This window comes from Procambarus clarkii, chromosome 29, assembly GCF_040958095.1.
Source record: "Procambarus clarkii isolate CNS0578487 chromosome 29, FALCON_Pclarkii_2.0, whole genome shotgun sequence".
NCBI lineage: Eukaryota > Metazoa > Arthropoda > Malacostraca > Decapoda > Cambaridae > Procambarus > Procambarus clarkii.
In genome coordinates, this window is record NC_091178.1 from 7,050,170 (window position 1) to 7,073,815 (window position 23,646).

The 23,646-nt window shown below is 44.9% G+C and overlaps 1 protein-coding gene across 16 annotated transcripts in view; it reads left to right on the forward strand.

The window, feature by feature from the left end:
- LOC123764978 (electroneutral sodium bicarbonate exchanger 1) overlaps nt 1–23,646 on the forward strand; it is a 151,801-nt gene that overhangs the window by 2,279 nt on the left and 125,876 nt on the right. For all 16 annotated transcript variants that reach the window (XM_069333379.1, XM_069333371.1, XM_069333380.1 and 13 more), the window contains exon 2: nt 17,934–18,004. The gene's annotated coding sequence lies outside the window, so the exon portion shown is untranslated. The remainder of the gene's footprint in view (nt 1–17,933; nt 18,005–23,646) is intronic.

Consider the following 23,646-nt stretch of genomic DNA (forward strand, 5'->3'; position numbering starts at 1 on the left):
AATTTAAAACTGTGTATGGAGTCAGCCTCCACAACATCACTGCCTAATGCATTCCACCTGTTAACTACTCTGACACTGAAAAAGTTCTTTCTAACGTCCCTGTGGCTCATTTCTAACACAGTTTATCAAACTAACGTAGCCCCACCGTCAGCCCCAAGAGCCCTTAACACCAGTCTGAGTTGAACTGCTTAGCATAACAGTTGTTGTACTCACCTAATTGTGCTTGCGGGGGTTGAGCTTTGGCTCTTTGGGCCCGCTTCTCAACTGTCAATCAGCTGGTGTACAGATTCCTGAGCCTACTGGGCTCTATCATATCTACATTTAAAACTGTGTATGGAGTCAGCCTCCACCACATCACTGCCTAATGCATTCCATCTGTTAACTACTCTGACACTGAAAAAGTTCTTTATCGCCCCTGTGCCTCATGTGGGTACTCATTTGGTGTGTTGTAGGGGCAGCTTTGGGACCCATTATGTGATGGTGAGAGCTTTCTGCCCACACTGAACTACTACAAACTACTACTACCTCTCACTAACCAACATGGCTAACGTGCTACTTAAACGAACGTTGAACAACGAAGCCTCAATTCTCTAGAACATTATTCATTATCCCATCAGGAACATTATGGGAATTATTAGTATATGGTAGGGTGTGTGTGTGTGGTGCTGTATGGTAGGGGTGTGTGGTACCGTATGGTAGGCCTATTGTGAGCCTGAGGCCAGGCTTCCCTGGTAACCGCCTTATCAGATAGGTTGTTGCTGTTTGCGGCTCGTAGGGACTGCATTGGGCCAATAGGCCTAGGTTTGACGTCCCGTTAGATAAGAGACTTCCTGTAGGAACCTTAAAGACTTCTCTTGTTCCAACAGTTTACCTTGTATTCTTACTCTCCAAGCCCGGCCCGAGGTCAGGCTTGACTTGTGAGAGTTTGGTCTACCAGGCTGTTGCTTGGAGTGGCCCGCAGACCCACATATCCACTACAGCCCGGTTGGTCCGGCACTCCTTGGAGAAAACGATCTAGTTTTCTCTTGGAAGATGTCCACGGTTGTTTCGGCAATATTTCTTATGCTCGCTGGGAGGACGTTGAACAACCGCGGACCTCTGATGTGTATACAGTGTTCTCTGATTGTGCCTATGGCACCTCTGCTCTTCACTGGTTCTATTCTGCATATTCTTTCATATCGTTCACTCCAGTATGTTGTTATTTTACTGTGTAGATTTGGGACCTGGCCCTCCAGTATTTTCCACGTGTGTATTATTTGGTATCTCTCTCGTCTCCTTTCTAGTGAGTACATTTGGAGAGCTTTGAGACGATCCCAATAATTTAGGTGCTTTATCGCGTCTATGCGTGCCGTATATGTTCTCTGTATTCCCTCTATTTCAGCAATCTCTCCTGCTCCTGAATGCCCCTGTTACCTAGCAGTAAATAGGTACCTGGGTGTTAGTCAGCTGTCACGGGCTGCTTCCTGGGGTGGAGGCCTGGTCGAGGACCGAGCCGCGGGGACACTAAAGCCCCGAAATCATCTCAAGATAATCTCAAGATGCTCTGAAGGGGGAAGTGAGTACTGAGCAGTACTCGAGACGGTACAGTACTAGTGATTTGTATAGTACAACCATAGTGATGGGATCCCTCTTTCAAAACTGGAGGAATTGCTGACCTGGTGAGATGCAGAGATCCGTTTCTGCTAGAATTCACTCAGTAAAACAGCTAAACTATCGGGACCGACTAAAATGCCTAAATCTGTATTCTCTCGAGCGCAGGCGGGAAGGGGAATTATCAGGAGAAAGCGCCAAGCCGTTACGACTATATAGCCCCTGGAAGCGGTCAGGATAAGGATTTGGGATGGGACGGTGGGGGGAAGAGATACATAATAATTTACACGTGGAAAATACTAGAGGGGCTGGTACCAAACCTGCACACAGAGATAACACCACATGAGACCAGGAGGTATGACAGGATGTGCAGAATACCCCCGTTGAAGAGCAGAGGTGCAACAGGTACTCTGAGAGAGAACTATCAACATCAGAGGTCCGAGACTGTTCAACACGCTTCCACTACACATAAGGGGCATAACTGGCCGACCCCTCACAGTGTTCAAGAGAGAACTGGATAAACACCTCCAAAGGACACCTAATCAACCAGGCTGTGACTCATACGTCAGGCTGCGAGCAGCCGCGTCCAACAGCCTGGTTGATCTGTCCAGCAACAAGGAGGCCTGGACGAGGACCGGGCCGCGGGAACGTTGAGCCCGGAAACCATCACAAAGTAACGGCAAGGTAGGGATAAAGCAGCAGGGCTCTTAAAGAGTACCATCACTGGTGTGTCAGCACAAATGCATTAGGCAGTGATGGTGGAGGCTGACTCCATACACAGTTTCAAGTGTAGATATGATAGAGCCCAGTAGGCTCAGGAACCTGTACACCTGTTGATTGACGGTTGAGAGGCGGGCCCAAAGAGCCAAAGCTCCACCCCCACAAACACAATTAGGCGAGTACTTGTGAGGAGGGCGCTCACCACGGACCCATCTCTCGCTTGCCCTGTTCTCCGCCTCAGCCAGAACTGGCGCCTTGTGCCCGCCACTGGTTTTATGCACGATTTTTTCCGTTTTGAAGCGGTGGGAATTTCTGGGCGTTGAGTAATGTGATTTCCGGTGAACGCTGAAGGTTGACTTAGCGCCGGGCTGCGAGAGCGGAGACCCACGCCGCTCACACCCTCCTCACAGTTACACCCACAATCAGTATGCCTCAGTCGATTAAGGCAGCGTCTGAGATGCTCTCGGACGCAGGTTCGAATCCCCGTCACGGCCCTTGTGGATTTCTCCGCACAATATTCACTCTCTTCCCCCGAGGCAATTTTCGTGAAGGTCATGGTGTCGACCGCTGGAGAGGTACGAACGTTGCGTGTGTGCGTGCGTGTGTGTGTGGGGGGGGGGGCTAGGGTGTGTACTGTGCTCCAGCAAGTCTTATATATAACAAGCTGGCTTCTCCTGGGTTGTATAGAAGTATGAGTATATTTACTCATGAGTGGTTACATTACACATGTGTGTGAGAGCTTGGAGACCACGTGTGTGTGAGGGTTGCCTCCTGGTCCACACGTGGCCTCCTCCTCACACACTCCTCACCCCCTTCCCCCTCACCTCATACCTCTAATTTATCTGCTGTTTATCACGGGGTGAGGGAGCACGGGTGGGGGGGGGGGGAGGGGCAGGGGGTGAGAGTGCGTAGAGTGAGAACAGTTGACGCAACACACGCAAAAGATCACCGGTGACGACCTCACCTTACGAGTGAGGTGTGAGTATGGCAGCAGTGTTGTGAGGTGTGAGTATGGCAGCAGTGTTGTGAGGTGTGAGTATGGCAGCAGTGTTGTGAGGTGTGAGTATGGCAGCAGTGTTGTGAGGTGTGAGTATGGCAGCAGTGTTGTGAGGTGTGAGTATGACAGCAGTGTTGTGAGGTGTGAGTATGGCAGCAGTGTTGTGAGGTGTGAGTATGCCAGCAGTGTTGTGAGGTGTGAGTATGGCAGCAGTGTTGTGAGGTGTGAGTATGGCAGCAGTGTTGTGAGGTGTGAGTATGGCAGCAGTGTTGTGAGGTGTGAGTATGGCAGCAGTGTTGTGAGGTGTGAGTATGGCAGCAGTGTTGTGAGGTGTGAGTATGGCAGCAGTGTTGTGAGGTGTGAGTATGGCAGCAGTGTTGTGAGGTGTGAGTATGGCAGCAGTGTTGTGAGGTGTGAGTATGGCAGCAGTGTTGTGAGGTGTGAGTATGGCAGCAGTGTTGTGAGGTGTGAGTATGGCAGCAGTGTTGTGAGGTGTGAGTATGGCAGCAGTGTTGTGAGGTGTGAGTATGGCAGCAGTGTTGTGAGGTGTGAGTATGGCAGCAGTGTTGTGAGGTGTGAGTATGGCAGCAGTGTTGTGAGGTGTGAGTATGGCAGCAGTGTTGTGAGGTGTGAGTATGGCAGCAGTGTTGTGAGGTGTGAGTATGGCAGCAGTGTTGTGAGGTGTGAGTATGGCAGCAGTGTTGTGAGGTGTGAGTATGGCAGCACTGTTGTGAGGTGTGAGTATGGCAGCACTGTTGTGAGGTGTGAGTATGCCAGCACTGTTGTGAGGTGTGAGTATGGCAGCAGTGTTGTGAGGTGTGAGTATGGCAGCACTGTTGTGAGGTGTGAGTATGGCAGCACTGTTGTGAGGTGTGAGTATGCTTCACAAGCCAAGAATATTATTGTTTTAAACAGCTTCCCGGCACTTCGGAGCTCATGAACTGTTTACTATATGTAAAGAAAGCTGACATGATTGAGGAAAGATGTACGGGTTTCGTAATTGAGTAAATGCCTGCTGAATCTTTGTCCAATATGTGGCCAGTCTGGGGAAGTAGAAGGACTCGAAATCATTAACAGGTATTAAAAGGTATTGCTAATTTAACTGGGCAGTTCATAGCGTAATTGAGTTGTTTGTTGTTATAGATTCAGCTACTAGGAACAAGTTCCAAGTAGCACGGGCTATGGTGAGCCCGTAACTTACCTGGCACAGGAGCGGGGCAAGTAGCACGGGATATGGTGAGCCCGTAACTTACCTGGCACAGGAGCGGGGTAAGTAGCACGGGCTATGGCGAGCCCGTAGTGGACTTACCTGGCACAAGAACGGTGCTGCGTAATTGAGATGCGATGTTCAAGTCTTGACTCTTTGTGTGAAGGATGTGCTGTCTGTGTAGGTGTGTTGTGCGTGTATGTGTGCTGTGAAGGATGTGCTGTGCGTGTGTGTGTGCTGTGAAGGATGTGCTGTGCGTGTATGTGTGCTGTGAAGGATGTGCTGTGCGTGTATGTGTGCTGTGAAGGATGTGCTGTGCGTGTATGTGTGCTGTGAAGGATGTGCTGTGCGTGTATGTGTGCTGTGAAGGATGTGCTGTGCGTGTGTGTGTGCTGTGAAGGATGTGCTGTGCGTGTATGTGTGCTGTGAAGGATGTGCTGTGCGTGTATGTGTGCTGTGAAGGATGTGCTGTGAAGGATGTGCTGTGCGTGTATGTGTGCTGTGAAGGATGTGCTGTGCGTGTATGTGTGCTGTGAAGGATGTGCTGTGCGTGTATGTGTGCTGTGAAGGATGTGCTGTGCGTGTAGGTATGCTGGAGGTTATTTCCTGTGTGTTCACTCCAGGTTGGAGGCAGAGAAGGTTACCAATAATAATATAAGGTTAACAGTGGTGCGTCAAGCGGGCTTGTCTTGGGCAGCCTTTCCCCGGGCTTACCCAGGCCTCCCGGGCCAGGCTCAGGGCTCCCTCCACTCACCAGGACATATTACCTGGTTGATACCTGGTTGATGGAGTTCTGGGAGTTCTTCTACTCCCCAAGCCCGGCCCGAGGCCAGGCTTGACTTGTGAGAGTTTGGTCCACCAGGCTGTTGCTTGGAGCGGCCCGCAGGCCCACATACCCACCGCAGCCCGGTTGGTCCGGCACTCCTTGCAGGAATAAATCTAGTTTCCTCTTGAAGATATTTATATTATTTATATTATATTATTGCTTATATTAGTGGCCAGGTCTGAAGGAGAGGCTGGTCTGAAATACTTCCTTATCTTGCCTCCTCTGTTGGCTTCACCTTGTTTCTCCTGGCGGACGTCTGTGGTTGTTTGTGTTCTTGTGCTTGCAGGGGTTGAGCTCTGGCTCTGTGGTCCCGCCTCCCTCAACTTTCAATCAACTGGTGCACAGGTTTCCAATACTACTGGGATCTATCTTATCTACCTCTGATGCTGTTATTGGAGTCGCTTTCTACCACCTCACTTGTTATTACATTCCATTTGTCCAATACTCTTGACACTGACAAAATTCTTTCTAGTGTTTCTGTGGGCAATTATGCCTCAGTCTCTGCCTGTGCCCCTTTATCACCCATCATAAATACTACCCTATCTGTCTGTCTACTACTTGCCCCTCAACCCTATAAGTCTCTGTCTACCCTATCTGTCTGTATACCACTTGTCAGTCAACCCTATAAGTCTCCGTCTACCCTAACTATTCCTATGAGAGTTTTGTAAGTGGTAACTGTCTCCCCCGACCCTTGTGTATGCTGGTGAAGTGAGGGTTAGTTCCCGTAGGATAGTCCCGTAAGATAGGATAGTCCCATAAGATAGGATAGTTCCCGTAGACTTCCTCGTAGCCCACACATGATAGATGTGCTGGCGTACCTCTGGGCCTTCTCCAGCCACGTGTTGCACTGCATTCGACAAGATAAGGAGAGGGGAGGCGCTCCATATCCCAAGCTTGGTCTGGCATGGGAACTACTGCTGGACGGAAGGACATCGATAGTTCAATGCAGCGACTCTTTTTACATCAGGTTTTCTTATCACGTTGACATTTTAAACTGTGTATTAAACTGGCCTCCACAACTTCCTCATCTTGTCCGTGTCCACTTAGTTATTTGTTATTTATATATACAAGAATTCTTACATTCTTAACACGCATAGTCTTTCGGGCAAGTCTTTAATCTTAATTTTCCCTGGAATACGACACACCAAATAGTTTAACAACCAGGTACCCATTTACTGCTGGGTGAACAGAGGAAATAGTTATGGATTGGCGCCTAGTCAATCCTCCCCGGCCACGATTCCAAGCCAAATCGCTTGCGAAGCGCGGGGCGAGGTTCTTACCACTGTGCCACGGGGACTTATGACTCGCAGACTGAAACGGTTCCTTCTGACTTCTCTGTGACTCATCTGCGTCTACAGTTTCGAACTGTCCTCTCGTTCTACTGTTGGTATGATCGTGTACGTCGTTATCATGTCTGCCCTACTCCTTTATTCCTCCAGTGTAGTGATGTTCAGTTCCCTGTCATTCTTCACACTTCAGTTCCCTTAGCTTACGAACCATCTATGTTGCATAACTTTGGGCCTTTTCTTGTGTTATTTTGTATCTATAAAGGGTTCCGTGCCGGGCCAGCATACTCCATGATAGCACTCATGTGATGTTCAAGTTCAAGTATGTTTATTGAGACAAGAAAGAAATACATCTCAAAGGGATAGAGTAGCTTAGGCTATTTCTACCTACCCCCCCCCCCCCCCCTTCATGTGATGTATTCAACGGTGGAAAGGTTCCTTGTGCCTAGGTTCTACGGATGTTGACTTGTATATGCTGCCGACGGTATTGTGCTGTACTCGTATGTTGTTACAGTTGGGGTTAGGTTTACTTCAAAGTCTTTATCTTTTCTGGAGAAGGAGGTTTGAGCCTTCGGGTTCATATACATATTCTCAACATTGCATTTGTCTGGGTTTAATTCCAGCAGCCATGTCTCAGACCATCTCTGGAGACTAGGTCATTTTGCAATATATTAGTTCTCAGTTCTGATTCTTGTCATTAGTTTAGCATCACCAAGTAACATTTACATGACTGAGCTGGCGTCCCCCTCTTTAGGTCTTTTACGTACTATATTAGGAAGAGGACGAGCCTGGGTGCCGACCCTTGAGGAACTCCACTCCTTACCTCTCCTTGCCTTCTTCCTGCCACCTGCTCCCTCACCCAGCCTGCACTCCTCCTGGTGCACCAGCCTGCTCCTCTACCTCGCGCTCACCACTCTCACCAGGTTGTGTGTGTGTACCTGTTACTCTGAGTGTATGTGTGTACTCACCTATTTGTATTTGCGGGGGTTGAGCTTTGGCTCTTTGGTCCCGCCTCTCAACTGTCGCCTCGCCTCTCAACTCAACTCAACTGTGTGTGTGTGTGTTTCTGTGAGTATGGGTTGCTGTGTGTGTGTTACTAATGTTGTATCTGCAGAATGGAGCTATTAGCTCTTGGACCCCGCCTTTCTAAGCAATTTATTTTTCCTCTGTTATGTCTACATATATTTCTTTCCAACACACACAAACATCTCCAGGAAGCAGCCCGTAGCAGCTGTCTAACTCCCAGGTACCTATTTACTGCTAGGTGAACAGAGGCACCAGGGTGAAAGAAACTACCCATTTGTTTCTTCCTTTGCCGGGGATCGAACCCAGGCCAGTAGGACTACGATCCACTCAGCCGCGAGGCCCCCCACAAATATACTCACCTAGTTGTGCTTGCGGGGGTTGAGTTCTGGCTCTTTGATCCCAGCTCCCAACTGTCAATCAACTGGTGTACAGGTTCCTGAGCCTATTTGGCTCTACATTTGAAACTGTGTATGGAGTCAGCCTCCACCACATCACTGCCTAATGCATTCCCTTTGTAAACTACTTTGGCACTGAAAAAGTTCTTTCTAACGTCCCTGTGGCTCATTTGGGTACTCAGTTTCAACCTGTGTCCCCCCTGTTCACGTACCACCCGTGTTAAACAGTTTACCTTTATCTACCCTGTCAATTCCTCTGAGAATTTTATAGGTGGTGATCATGTCTCCCCGAGCTCTCCAATCTCCCAGCGACGTGAGGTACAATTCACGCAGCCTTTCCTCGTAACTCATGCCTAATGGGACTGATTCCTGTGGGACTCCACTGGTGACGCCTCGCCAATCTGAGACCTCTCCCCGCATAGTGACTCGCTGTCTTCTGTTGCTTAGGTACTCACTTTATCTTGCCAAGGGAGTACCAGGAGAATGGTAGTAGTAGTAGTAGGAAACGAGACTACGCAGGACCGTTTTGCTATTATCAACGGTCGTGCGTAGTCTCTGGTGTTTTTCATTACCTCGGCGAGTGATTGATCCCCTTCTACCCCATTATTTTGTCAACGGTCTCGCGTCGTCCCCAGGTGTGGGTGTGCGCGTGTGTACTCACCTATTTGTGCTTGCGGGGATTGAGCTCTGGCTCTTTGGTCCTGCCTCTCAACCGTCAAGCAACAAGTGTACAGGTTCCTGACCTGTACACCTGTGTGCGGGTGTGCGTGTGTGTGTGTGTGTGTGTCTGGGAGTACACGGGTAGACAGGTATCACAGATAACAGTAACACAAAACCTTTTGGTTCCTACCAAGGTTTATCTGAGGGTCTGGCTACACCTACAGGCGCGCGGTCCCTCACACCCTATCTCGCCAGGTGAGGGGCAGGGAGGTGAGGGAGCAAGGATAGGGGCCGGGGGGGGAGGGTCGTGAGTGTGTAGATATGAATGAGTGAGAGACTAGGTGAATGAGTTACAAATATATGAATGCGATGCACTGTTAAGGATATGGATCATATTTATGGAGGAGTAGCCTGAGAAACTGGACTTCCACTTTGAATTAAGTAGGAAGTTGACCTAGATGGCGGCTATTTATATGGACCAACCTTGAGATTTAACATGGATATCCTGTTTGTCTATTGGTATTATCTTTTTGTTGCAAGTGACGTCATTGGCGGAGCAGCACTTGCAGAAGGCTGACTGCCAGCTCTCACCAGCTGGTGGAACAGAGGGCAGGCCGGCCTGCCCCTGCTACCTGGCTACTTATGTCCACCTAATTGTATTGACGATTAGGTGGCCATAAACTGTGCCTCCGGGGCCCCGAGTGGGGTTGGGAGGAGGGGAGAGAGCTAGGTGTAAAGTGTTGGCGGCGTTGAGAGTATTGTGCCTCAACACTGAGGTATATGTGTATGTACCTCAATATATGAGGTTAGTATCCAGGTGAGGGAGAGAAGAGGTAATGACACGTGCACACACACATATTGAGGGGCCGGTGGCTGAGCGGACAGCACGCTGGACGCATGATCCTGTGGTCCCGGGTTCGATTCCGGGCGCCGGCGAGAAACGATGGGCAGTTTTTTTTCACTCTGATGCCCCTGTTATCTAGCAGTAAATAGGTACCTGGGAGTTAGTCAGCTGTTACGGGCTGCTTCCTGGGGTGTGTGTGTGGTGTGGGGGAAAAAGAAAATAGTAACAGTTGAGAGGCGGGCCGGAAGAGCAGAGCTCAACCCCCGCAAGCACAACTCGGTGAATACACGTGCACACACACACACCCACGCACGAACACAGCTCTTGATCCTGCACACACACACACACACACGCACGAACACAGCTCTTGATCCTGCACACACACACACACGCACGAACACAGCTCTTGATCCTGCACACACAAATAGTAACTACACACGCTCACATTCACATAGCTTTAATATGTTCGTTTATACGAGAGCGCAGGAGCTGGAACTTGTCATTATTGAACATGAGGGTGCTACCTCTGGCCCACTGAAATACCCGGTTACATCAGCTTGGAGCTTTGTTGTGTCCTCTATATTGTCTACTCTCATAAAAACCCTAGTGTCGTCTGCGAGGGAAGATACGGTACTACAGTTTGTGTCCTTGTCTGTGTCAGAGATGAAGTTTAGTAAGAGTACTGGAGCCAGTAGCAAGCAAGTGGGAAAACACTCGCCTGGCGCTTCGAGCGCTTTGGTCTGGGTTCGTATCCTGGCGTGGAGGATAGTCAGGGCGCCAATCTTTAACTGTAGCCTCTGTTCACCCAGCAGTGAATGGGTACCTGGTTGTTAAACGATTTGGTGGGTCGTATTCCAGGGAAAATTAGGATTAAAGACTTGTTTGAATCGCTATGCGTGCTGGTCGCTGTACAAGAATGTAACAACTCTTATTAAATATATCTTGCTTAAATATATATATACAAATAAAAGTACAGAACCCTTGGGGGGAAGCTTTACGGACGGAAGGTCAAGCTTTTAAGTTGTTCATTCTTTGGCTTCAGTTGGTTAGGAAACTGAGGATACAGTTCCGTATCTTTCTAACGATAGCGGTCGGCCGAGTGGACAGCACACTGGACTTGAGATCCTGTGGTCCTGGGTTTGATCCCAGGCGCCGGCGAGAAACAATGGGCAGAGTTTCTTTCACCCTATGCCCCTGTTAGCTAGCAGTAAAATAGGTACCTGGGTGTTAGTCAGCTGTCACGGGCTGCTTCCTGGGGGTGGAGACCTGGTCGAGGACCGGGCCGCGGGGACACTAAAAAGCCCCGAAATCATCTCAAGAAGATAATGATTCCAGGGCGAGCAAGACCACACGTGGGGCGACTGAGAGAGTGTCCAGCACCTCAGGGTGTGGTGGGGGCGGGAGTGTGCTCCTCTACACCCGTCTTGACCACGGTCATGTACACGCTCTCGCTCCTGTTCAGTTTGTAATTGTAATTTTGCCCCGAGGGTCGAGTTTATTCGGCAGTCTTCACAGCTTACTTCTCGACACTCGCACACGTCTTTATCGTGTGTGATCTTACCTATTTCGGTCTGTAGTTTTGTAGTGTAGTAGTGTAGTTTTTTGTAGTGTCCCGATAGTGAGTGGGAGGCGTAATGAAGCAGAACAGTTATCTTGACAATGTCAAGCAAAACAGAAGTTATCCTGGCAGTGCCAAGACAATATATAGGCAGTTTAGAAACATTATGTACTTACCTAATTGCTTGCTGCCTCTTAACTACCATGTACTGTATTATCAGTGTGTAGTAAGGTGCCAACACCTGTGTCTGACTGACATGTGTAGTGGCACCCTGGCACTCTCGTCAAGCGTCTTGTACACACCTGCAGCTACGTGGAGTAAGACGTCACACAGGAGGGGAAACACCGTAATAGACTTGCAAGTAATTAGAAGACTTCACCTTTAGTCTAAAGAACACAGTAAAGTAACTGCGACAAGTGGAAGATTGTGACAGACTGGATAACAATAATATTACACACAAGAGATACCACACCCACGACGGCACTCGTTAATATACAAGTACTATCTGGGGTGGAATATTGTTGCATAGCAACTACTTCATTAATGCTACTGAAGCTGCTCACCACACAACGTGCGCACAACCATTACTTCAACAAGTCATTCAATATAACACCTAAATTATTTGGTACGCTTGAAACCCCTCAAATTGTACTCCATGGAACGCATCTGCGGGTCGCTTACCTGCGGGCCGCTCCAAGCAACAGCCTGCTGGACCAAGTTATCACAAGTCAAGCCTGGCCCCAGACCGGTCTTGTGGAGTAGACTCCCGGAACCCTCTCCAGGTATGCTCCAGGTATACCTTGCGGTTACCTTGCGATGGTTCCGAGGATTAACGTCTCCCGGCCCAGTCTCTGACCAAGCCTCCAGATTGATGGTCTGGTCAGCCAGACTGTTGGATGCTCGCAGCCTGATGGTTGAATCACAGACTGGTTGATCATGTATCCTTTGGAGGTGTTTATCAAGTTTTCTTCTGAATACTGTGAGAGGCTGACAGTTATGCCCCTTATTTGTAGTGGGAGTTTTGGGCCTCTGATGTTGACAGTTCTCTCTCAGAGTACCTGTTGCACCTCTGCTTTTCAACGGGGGTATTCTGCACATCCTGCCATGCCTTCTGCTCTCATTTGGTGTTATTTCTGTGTACAGATTTAGGACAAGTTCCTCTAATATTTTCCAAGTGTAAACTATTGTATCTCCCGCCTGCACTGTAAAAAATACAGAATTACAATGGGTTCCAATAATTTAGATGTTTTATTTAAGTGGATTCCAGCAGTATAGGATCTTTGTACGTTCTATAAGTCAGCGATTTCTCCAGCTTTGAATTGGGTTCAGTTCGTTAGGAAACTGAAGATCCATCTTCCTATTTTGTCAGTAATTCCTTTCGTGTGCATTTGTGTGCAATAACACCTGGTCACATTTGTCGGAAGCCTTTGCAATATATATATATATATATATATGTCGTACCTAATAGCCAGAACGCACTTCTCAGCCTACTATTCAAGGCCCGATTTGCCTAATAAGCCAAGTTTTCATGAATTAATGTTTTTTCGTCTACCTAACCTACCTAACCTAACCTAACCTAGCTTTTTTTGGCTACCTAACCTAACCTTACCTATAAATATAGGTTAGGTTAGGTTAGGTAGGGTTGGTTAGGTTCGGTCATATATCTACGTTAATTTTAACTCCAATAAAAAAAAATTGACCTCATACATAGAGAAAAGGGTTGCTTTATCATTTCATAAGAAAAAAACTATAGAAAATATATTAATTCAGGAAAACTTGGCTTATGAGGCAAATCGGGCCTTGAATAGTAGGCTGAGAAGTGAGTTCTGGCTACTAGGTACGACATATATATATATATATATATATATATATATATATATATATATATATATATATATATATATATATATATATATCAAAGGCCCGTGCCTTTTCAGCGCCCTTCCTCTAAATGTAAGTGTAATTATAGATACATTTATAATTGTGCTGATTAGAGGGAAGAGCTGATGAGAGGGAAGCTGATTAACCAGGCTGTGATCCTTATATCAGACTGCGAGCTGCGGGCACCAACAGTCTGATTAACGAGACTCGACCAGGAGGCCATGTCAGAGCGCGGGCCTTGCACCAGGCCTGGTAGTAGGGTCACACTGGCTTCCCAGGTTGATTGATTGATTGATGAAGATTAAGTCACCCAAAAGGTGGCACGGGCATGATAGCCGGTAAGTGGTGGCCCTTTGGAGCCATTACCAGTATCAAGAGCTGATACTGGAGATCTGTGGAGGTGCAACTGCACCCTGCGTGACGGGAGATGTCTCCCCCGTCAAAATCCTTCCCAGGTTCGCAATGTGAAACTTATAAGCTGAACCGCGGGACAAATTATAAAGTTGCTAGTGAAGGAATATTTGTAACAATGTTGTGAAGATACTTAGTACTCTTGGTGTGGACATTATCATAGTACATGTTGATGCTGGCATCCGCTCAACATATACACATGATGGTCACGGATCGGAGAGTAGTAGACTATCAGGATGATACAGCTTCAGGCTCCTACACCTCTGAGTGATTGAAGATATTAAATTAGTTTCCACTATTATTAATTTCTCCTCCCCATGTTAATTAAGTCACTCTTAACATATCAGATGTTAATGTTTAACATATTCTCGATAAAATGTCACCCAGTCCTACACAAGACTGGTTCAACCTAAGGGTCGTTTGGGTTTACTCTGCGTAATGATCTAATTGTTCATAAAGTACACCGCCCATATTTTACAAGATCTTCCTAAAAATACGTCACATACTCCACCTTTAGCAGAGGTGGAGTCCTCTGAGCGCGCGTCCTACTATCGCGACAAGCGCCGGCGTCCCACCACCAGTGGTCATACTTGCAAGTCCCTCACTAGGGAAGCCTGAGTTAATGGGTCACTCGTAATGCAGGTAGAGGGGCAGGGACCAGGTCTGGGTTTACAATGTGCGGCTCTCCCTGGAGCCACTCAGGAGAACACATGTTTGCCAGGCTACCCGCTGCCTCCCAACGTTCCTCACACAAACACAAACACACTTGTGGAAGGAATATTTATTGGTTGGTCTGGTGTACCAGGCTACCATGACGGAGGGGTTATGAGAGACCAGGAGGTGGTCTTGGTGTTGTGAGAGACCAGGCGGTGGTCTTGGTGAGTAGTGTTGTGAGAGACCAGGAAGTGGTCTTGGTGACAGAGGTGCCCTGGGCCGCCTTGCTCGTGCCGGGTAGTGCAATAACCTGTGCTTTACATTCACGAGAATCTAGCGACTGTTTGTGTTGACAAAGGCACGTGATGTAGAACATTTGAGTCTCACCCCCGGGCTTTATGATAGCCGGTGATCCCTCCAGAGGTTTACAAGCGTAATAACTGGGGTTTATTGGAGGTTTTAGTACGGGTGTGTGATAATGCTGAGCCCCATAGTGAGTGTTTATTGTCTGGGGCACTTCTGTTCTGGCCGGGGTTGGGGTCTCAGACTCGGTGATAAGTCTTACTATGGGGAAGTTGTGCCTCACAGGTCTGTGATTAGTCCTGCTGCGGCAGTTATCTGCGCTGATGTTATCAGTTATCAGCGGTGATGTTAGTAGTGATCAGACCGGATTTTAATTATCAGCGGTGATGTTGGTAATGATGGTAACAATTATCAGCGGTGATGTTGGCAGTGCTTAGCGATGATGTTGGCAGTGCTTAGCGATGATGTTGGCAATAATGAGCGGTGTGATGAGAAGTAGCGCTTTGTCAAGGAGTTTATCAGAAGAGAACACAGCTCTGGCCCTGAGGAAGTCAGCTATGCATACCCCGACTCTTGTGGTGTTTGTTCATACTCCTCCTCTTGTTTACCTCTGTGATCCCTGTGCTGTAGTTACCCCCGTGGACCTTGTGTACTACTTACCAGTTACCCCTGTGTGTTAGTTTGCTTATCATGTAGTCTTTGTGCTACATGAACTGAATTTAACACTATAATCGTGTCTCTTAGCCGCGCGTCTCTCCGTTAAAACTTGGATATTTGTGTACGTAAGTTTTCCTGCGCATCAGCAGGTGTCCCACGAGCACAGGAACCTCCCTGCTGGAGATTTTTCTCTCTCCCCCTCCCACCCTAGGCCAGGCTGCTCCCACCTCCCTGCTGGAGACCTCTCCCCCACCCTAGGGCAGTCAGCTCCCACCTAGCGGAGGCAGGTCTATGACGTACTGGAGAAGACCTTAATATTGGCCTTGGTCTCTGCATAGCAAACACGGCACGTATCAGTGTGTAGCAGCTGTGATGGATCATAACTAGTGCAGCCCGTGTGTGTACTCATGTATACTCGCCTCTTTGTGCATCCTTCATCGTGCTTTTACCTCTTGCATACCACTTTGCCACTTTTCTTATTCTATCAACCCTTGAAACATTTTATGTCGCTGTTATGTATTGTTTCTATCTTCTCTTCTAGCGACATTAGGCCCAGTTCTTTCTGTCTTTCTTCTTATCCCCATTCCTCACAATACTGGGACCAGCCTCGTTTACAAACCTGTGTGCTTTTTTCTAGTTTCCTTATGTTTTTGATGTAGGACTCACGATGGGGCGGCATACTCTCAGACTGGTCTCACGTAGGTGGTGTAGTGATCTAAATGCCAGAAAATCTAAATGCCTCATTTAGGTTTATGAACGATATTCTGACTTTGCTATTGTAAAGTATGTTGCTGGTGTTATTATACTGATATATGTCTCCGGAGTTAGACTTGTTGCTAAATCCACTCCCAGGTCTTTTTTTCCCTAGTCATTTTCTCTAGTTTTTCCCGAAACTGAGGTTCTTAACAGTGCCTGTCAGTCCTGCACAGTGGCATCTGTGTTCATGTTATCTTGTATGTAGGACATAACAGTAATACCACAGTCTCCACACCACTCACATGCCCACTACTCATAACTTAACTGCACTCATAGCAACTCCTGTCACTCACAGTACCAGTACACCTACCTGTAACACCAGGTATTCATCAGCTTATTCTTGTATGTTTAACACGACGCGAGTGTTGGCAGTAGTAATTACCAGGAGGCGGTCGTCATGATAAATGGTATTATAACCACTCGGTAATTGCAGACGATGAGTCACAATAACGTGGCTGAAGATATGATGACCAGACCACACATCAGAAGATGAGGAGACGACCACGTTTCGGTCCATCCTGGACCACTACCAAGTCGATTGTGACAATTGACTTGGTAATGGTCCAGGAAGACCGAAACGTCGTCGTCTCATCATCTGCTTCTGTGGTTTGGTCGCCACCCGGTTATTGTTGAAGTGACTGTGTTTTAACCAGCCCGTGTTTGTTATGCCTCTTCTTTCTTATGATCACTTTGTTCACCAGCTGTTATTCTCCCTCACTAATGGTGTTGGACATTCTCTGTACGTATGATGAACCCCCTCACCTCGCATTGCCACACACCCCCAACACTTCTCTTAACACACACTTACCCTATTAAGAATGGTCGTAAGTCGTTATACAAATATTACGTCACAACGGATACCTTGACTTTTTTACGAACAAAAGGAAGGGAGAGTGACTGATACCACAGGGAACAAAAGAGATTATTAATTAATATATATATACAGCTTGACATAGATATGGATGACAGGATTAAGTCAAATGAAAATGAAAGATAGGAAATTTTCTGGTTGCAAATTGTGAATATATTTAACATAGCAATTAAAGGTAACATTTGATACCGTCTGTGTGTGTGTGTGTGTGTGTGTGTGTGTGTGTTTACTAGTTGTGTTTTTGCGGGGGTTGAGCTTTGCTCTTTCGTCCCGCCTCTCAACTGTCAATCAACTGTTTACTAACTACTTTTTTTTTTCTTTTTTTTTTACCACACACCACACACACACACCCCAGGAAGCAGCCCGTGACAGCTGACTAACTCCCAGGTACCTATTTACTGCTAGGTAACAGGGGCACTTAGGGTGAAAGAAACTTTGCCCATTTGTTTCTGCCTCGTGCGGGAATCGAACCCGCGCCACAGAATTACGAGTCCTGCGCGCTATCCACCAGGCTACGAGGCCCCCCATATGTGTGTGTGTGTGTGTGTGTGTGTGTGTGTGTGTGTGTGTGTGTGTGTGTGTGTGTGTGTGTGTGTGTGTGTGTGTGTGTGTGTGTGTGTGTCCTCCGTTTCTGCCTTCTACACTCACAGCGACAACACTTCCTTAAACTGTGTGCTTCAGACACACACACACACAGTCTCTTTCTGTCCACACCTGCGTATTTGTTCTTAACAGGAAATACTTTATCACAACTCTCCTGTAGGTTGATAGTTGTGATGTATGATGTAGCCAGCTACCACGTAGTGCAGTATATATATGCACCAATGTATGGTGTGGACCAACTACCATGTACTTTGTTGTTGTAGTTTAAGATTCGTTACGTGGAACAAAAAGTTCCAAGTAGCACGGGCTATGGTAAGCCCGTAGTGGACTTACCTGGCACAGGAGCGGGGCTGTAACTCGTACCACGTAGTTGTTGTTATAAATTCAGCTACTCGGAACAAGTTCCAAATAGCACGGGATATGGTGAGCCCGTAGCTTACCTGGCACAGGAGCGGGGCAAGTAGCACGGGCTATGGTGAGCCCGTAGTGGACTTACCTGGCACAGGAACGGTGCTGTGTGTACCACGTAGTGTTTGTGTCAGTATATATACACTCATGTATGGTGTGGCCAGCTACCACATAGTGTAGTGTTTGTGTCAGTATTTAGACATTAATGCACGGTGAGGCCAGCTAGCAACCAGTATATCTGTCAGCATATGGACACTAATGTATGTGTTTCATGTTTCAGATGAGCAGAGGAGCGTGAACAAGCGCTGCATCCAGATAACTCTTGGAGTTGCCCTTGGTCTCAGCCGCTAGGTAAGCCCAGGGTGGGTGGGGGCGCTGGGCCTCTCCCAGCACCTCCCCACACACTAATCTTTATATCTCTGTCATTTCTCTCTCGTCCCTCCTGCAGTCTCCAGAGACACCTGCGGGTTAGCCTGGATGGTCTGGCCAGGGCTGCACCTTACTACACACACCTGGCTCAACAACTGACCTTAGGTGGACATCAGTGCGATATCATCTATGTATTAGTAATGTAAACACTTCGTATCTTCACGAGCGAGTGACACAGTTTCCTAAATCCGATCCCACGACCGTCGTCGCTCCTAAAATCAACAACACCCTCTCCTAACCAGAATTACGAAACTTGGAGGTAGATTGGCTGACATGGTACGAGATTTGAGCAGCTTATGATGGCTAGCGGCGTGCACCAGTCTAGGACACGTCAGGGACAGTCAGAAAAGAGCGTTTCAACTCGCCCACACAAGCTACATCTCGGACACTTGATAGTTCGGCTGATTACCTCAAAGTCAGGAAGACCCTTTGTTACAGTCAGTGTGCTGTTATCTTGTATGTTGTCAACATTATGTTGTTGGCAGGCAGTGATGCTGGGGTGAATCTTTGGTAGTGAAGGAAGTGGTGACGCTGGGGTGAATCTTTGGTAGTGAAGGAAGTGGTGACGCTGGGGTAAATCTTTGGTAGTGAAGGAAGTGGTGACGCTGGGGTGAATCTTTGGTAGTGAAGGAAGTGGTGACGCTGGGGTAAATCTTTGGTAGTGAAGGAAGTGGTGATGCTGGGGTGAATCTTTGGTAGTGAAGGAAGTGGTGACGCTGGGGTGAATCTTTGTTAGTGAAGGAAGTGGTAACGCTGGGGTGAATCTTTGGTAGTGAAGTGGTGACGCTGGGGTGAATCTTTGGTAGTGAAGGAAGTGGTGACGCTGGGGTGAATCTTTGGTAGTGAAGGAAGTGGTGACGCTGGGGTGAATCTTTGGTAGTGAAGGAAGTGGTGACGCTGGGGTGAATCTTTGGTAGTGAAGGAAGTGGTGACGCTGGGGTGAATCTTTGGTAGTGAAGGAAGTGGTGACGCTGGGGTGAATCTTTGGTAGTGAAGGAAGTGGTGACGCTGGGGTGAATCTTTGGTAGTGAAGGAAGTGGTGAAGAAGGAAGTTGCCCTATTTCATTCATGAATAAGTGAAATGATAGCACAGAACATCTGTGAAGGTCGTATGTAAATTAATGTAACACCAACAGTTTGTATGAACAAGGAAAATTTCTTCCTATAGTCTAAAATGTGTCAAATTGTCTGATAAATTACCTTGTACCTCTACAAATACTGACATAACGGTAGTTAATAGTCAGTATTCTGGTCCTAAGTCGATGATTTATGTTAAGGTCCCATAAGATTCTGCGCTTGGTACATCTCAATGTGCTCCAGACCTGAGCACATCCTGGCGTCAGATCACTCTGCTCCAGGCACTGTTTCCTGGAACTCCATATATATGAAGTACTATAAAAAAAAACACTGTCGCAGGCCCTAAACATCTTTTAGAGGCTGAACGTAGATACTGGTGTTATCCCTGACATACTAAGAACAGCAGAAATAACACCACTCCATAACGGAGGGAATAAAGCAGAGGGGGGAAAAATTTAGGCCGATAGCATTGTTTTTGAAAGAGTGATAAGAAGTAAGATCACAATACACATGGAATCAGCGTTTACATAACCCTGAGTTCCGGCTCCTGCTCTGTGGGAAAAATTTAAATTATAAAATGGGTAATCCATGTTCAAAACGTAGTCAAATCATACAATAGAACGTAAAAGCAATGTAAAGAATTTTGGTGTAATCATGGCAGAAGGTCTTACCTTTTAAGAAAACAATAAAGTAGCCGTAAAAAATAACAAGTTGGATAACAAGAACCTTTCAAACGAGATGCTGTACCAATGATGATGCTTTTCAAGACGCTAGTAGATTACTGTTGCACAATAACAGCCCCTTTCAAAGCTGAAGAAATTCCTGACCTGGAGAGTATGTAGAGATCCTTTACTGCTAGAATCCATTCAATAATTCTAGTGGCTGTACAAGAATGTAACAACTCTTGTATATATATAAAAAAATAAACCATCTAAATTACTAGGATCGAGTCAAAGCCTAAACCTTTATTCTCTAGAACGCAAGCGGGAGAGACGCATAATAATTTACAAATGGAGAATGTTAGAGGGGCTGGTCCCAAATCAGCGCACATAAATAACATCACATGAGAAGAGAAGGCATGGCAGAATATGAAGAATACCCCGTTGAAAAGCAGAGGTGCAACAGATACTCTGAGAGAGAACTATCAACATCAGAGGCCCGAGATAGTTCAACACGCTTCCACTACACATAAGGGGCATAACTGGCCGACCCCTCACAGTGTTCAAGAGAGAACTGGATAAACACTTGCAAAGAATAATTGTACAACCAGGCTGTGATTCATACGTCAGGCTGCGAGCAGTCGCGTTCAATAGCCTGGTTGACCAGACGACCAACCGGGTGGGGACCGGGCCGCGGGGCCGTTGATCCCCGGAAGCTACACAAGGTAGCCATAAGGTAGGTAGCCTGATTGACCAGTCCATCAACCAGGAGGCCTGGTCCGGGACCGGGTCGAAGGAACCTTGATTTCTTCATACTGCCAACCTACCTGGCAGTGATATATATATATATATATATATATATATATATATATATATATATATATATATATATATATATATATATATATATATATATATATATATATATATATGTCGTACCTAGTAGCCAGAACTCACTTCTCAGCCTACTATTCAAGGCCCGATTTGCCTAATAAGCCAAGTTTTTCTGAATTAATATATTTACAATAATTTTTTTCTTATGAAATGATAAAGCAACCCTTTTCTCTATGTATGAGGTCATTTTTTTTTTATTGGAGTTAAAATTAACGTAGATATATGACCGAACCTAACCAACCCTACCTAACCTAACCTAACCTATATTTATAGGTAAGGTTAGGTTAGGTAGCCAAAAAAAGCTAGGTTAGGTTAGGTTAGGTAGGTTAGGTAGACGAAAAAACATTAATTCATGAAAACTTGGCTTATTAGGCAAATCGGGCCTTGAATAGTAGGCTGAGAAGTGCGTTCTGGCTGTTAGGTACGACATATATATATATATATATATATATATATATATATATATATATATATATATATATATATATATATATATATATATATATATGTCGTACCTAGTAGCCAGAACGCACTTCTCTGCCTACTATGCAAGGCCCGATTTGCAAAATAAGCCAAGTTTTCATGAATTAATGTTTTTTCGACTACCTAACCTACCTAACCTAACCTAACCTATCTTTTTCGGCCACTTAACCTAACCTAACCTATAAAGATAGGTTAGGTTAGGTTAGGTAGGGTTGGTTAGGTTAGGTCATATATCTACGTTAATTTTAACTCCAATAAAAAAAATTGATCTCATACATAATGAAATAGGCAGCTTTATCATTTCATAAAAAAAAAAATTAGAGAAAATATATTAATTCAGGAAAACTTGGCTTATTAGGCAAATCCGGCCTTGCATAGTAGGCTGAGAAGTGCGTTCTGGCTACTAGGTACGACATATATATATATATATATATATATATATATATATATATATATATATATATATATATATATATATATATATATATATATATATATATATATATATATATATATATATATATATATATATATATATATATATATATATATATATATATATATATATATATATATATATATATATATATATATATATATATATATATATATATATATATATATATATATATATATATATATATATATATATATATATATATATATATATATATATATATATATATATATATATATATATATATATATATATATATATATATATATATGTCGTACCTAGTAGCCAGAACTCACTTCTCAGCCTATTATGCAAGGCCCGATTTGCCTAATAAGCCAAGTTTTCCTGAATTAATAGATTTTCTCTAATTTTTTTCTTATGAAGTGATAAAGCTACCCATTTCATTATGTATGAGGTCATTTTTTTTTATTTGAGTTAAAATTAACGTAGATATATGACCGAACCTAACCAACCCTACCTAACCTAACCTAACCTATCTTTATAGGTTAGGTTAGGTTAGGTAGCCGAAAAAGTTAGGTTAGGTTAGGTTAGGTAGGTTAGGTAGTCGAAAAACAATTAATTCATGAAAACTAGGCTTATTAGGCAAATCGGGCCTTGCATAGTAGGCTGAAAAGTGAGTTCTGGCTACTAGGTACGACATATATATATATATATATATATATATATATATATATATATATATATATATATATATATATATATATATATATATATATATATATATATATATATGTCGTACCTAGTAGCCAGAATGCACTTCTCGGCCTACTATGCAAGGCCCGATTTGCCTAATAAGCCAAGTTTTTATGAATTAATATATTTTCTCTATTTTTTTTCTTATGAAATGATAAAACTACCCATTTCATTATGTATGAGGTCAATATTTTTTTATTGGAGTTAAAATTAACGTAGATATATGACCGAACCTAACCAACCCTACCTAACCTAACCTAACCTTTATTTATAGGTAAGGTTAGGTTAGGTAGCCAAAAAAAGCTAGGTTAGGTTAGGTTAGGTAGGTTAGGTTGACGAAAAAACATTAATTCATGAAAACTTGGCTTATTAGGCAAACCGGGCCTTGAATAGTAGGCTGAGAAGTGCGTTCTGGCTATTAGGTACGACATATATATATATATATATATATGTCGTACCTAGTAGCCAGAACGCACTTCTCAGCCTACTATGCAAGGCCCGATTTGCCTAATAAGCCAAGTTTTCCTGAATTATTATACTTTCTCTAATTTTTTTCTTATGAAATGATAAAACTACTCATTTCATTATGTATGAGGTCAATTTTGTTTTATTGGAATTAAAATTAACGTAGATATATGACCGAACCTAACCAACCCTACCTAACCTAACCTAACCTAACTTTACAGGTTAGGTTAGGTTAGGTAGCAGGAAATGTTAGGTTAGGTTAGGTTAGGTAGGTTAGGTAGTCGAAAAATCATTAATTCATGAAAACTTGGCGTATTAGGCAAATCGGGCCTTGCATAGTAGGCTGAGAAGTGCGTTCTGGCTACTAGGTACGACATATATATATATATATATGTCGTACCTAATAGCCAGAACGCACTTCTCAGCCTACTATTCAAGGCCCGATTTGCCTAATAAGCCAAGTTTTCATGAATTAATGTTTTTTCGTCTACCTAACCTACCTAACCTAACCTAACCTAGCTTTTTTTGGCTACCTATCCTAACCTTACCTATAAATATAGGTTAGGTTAGGTTAGGTAGGGTTGGTTAGGTTCGGTCATATATCTACGTTAATTTTAACTCCAATAAAAAAAAATTGACCTCATACATAGAGAAAAGGGTTGCTTTATCATTTCATCAGAAAAAAATTATAGTAAATATATTAATTCAGGAAAACTTGGCTTATTAGGCAAATCGGGCCTTGAATAGTAGGCTGAGAAGTGAGTTCTGGCTACTAGGTACGACATATATATATATATATATATATATATATATAT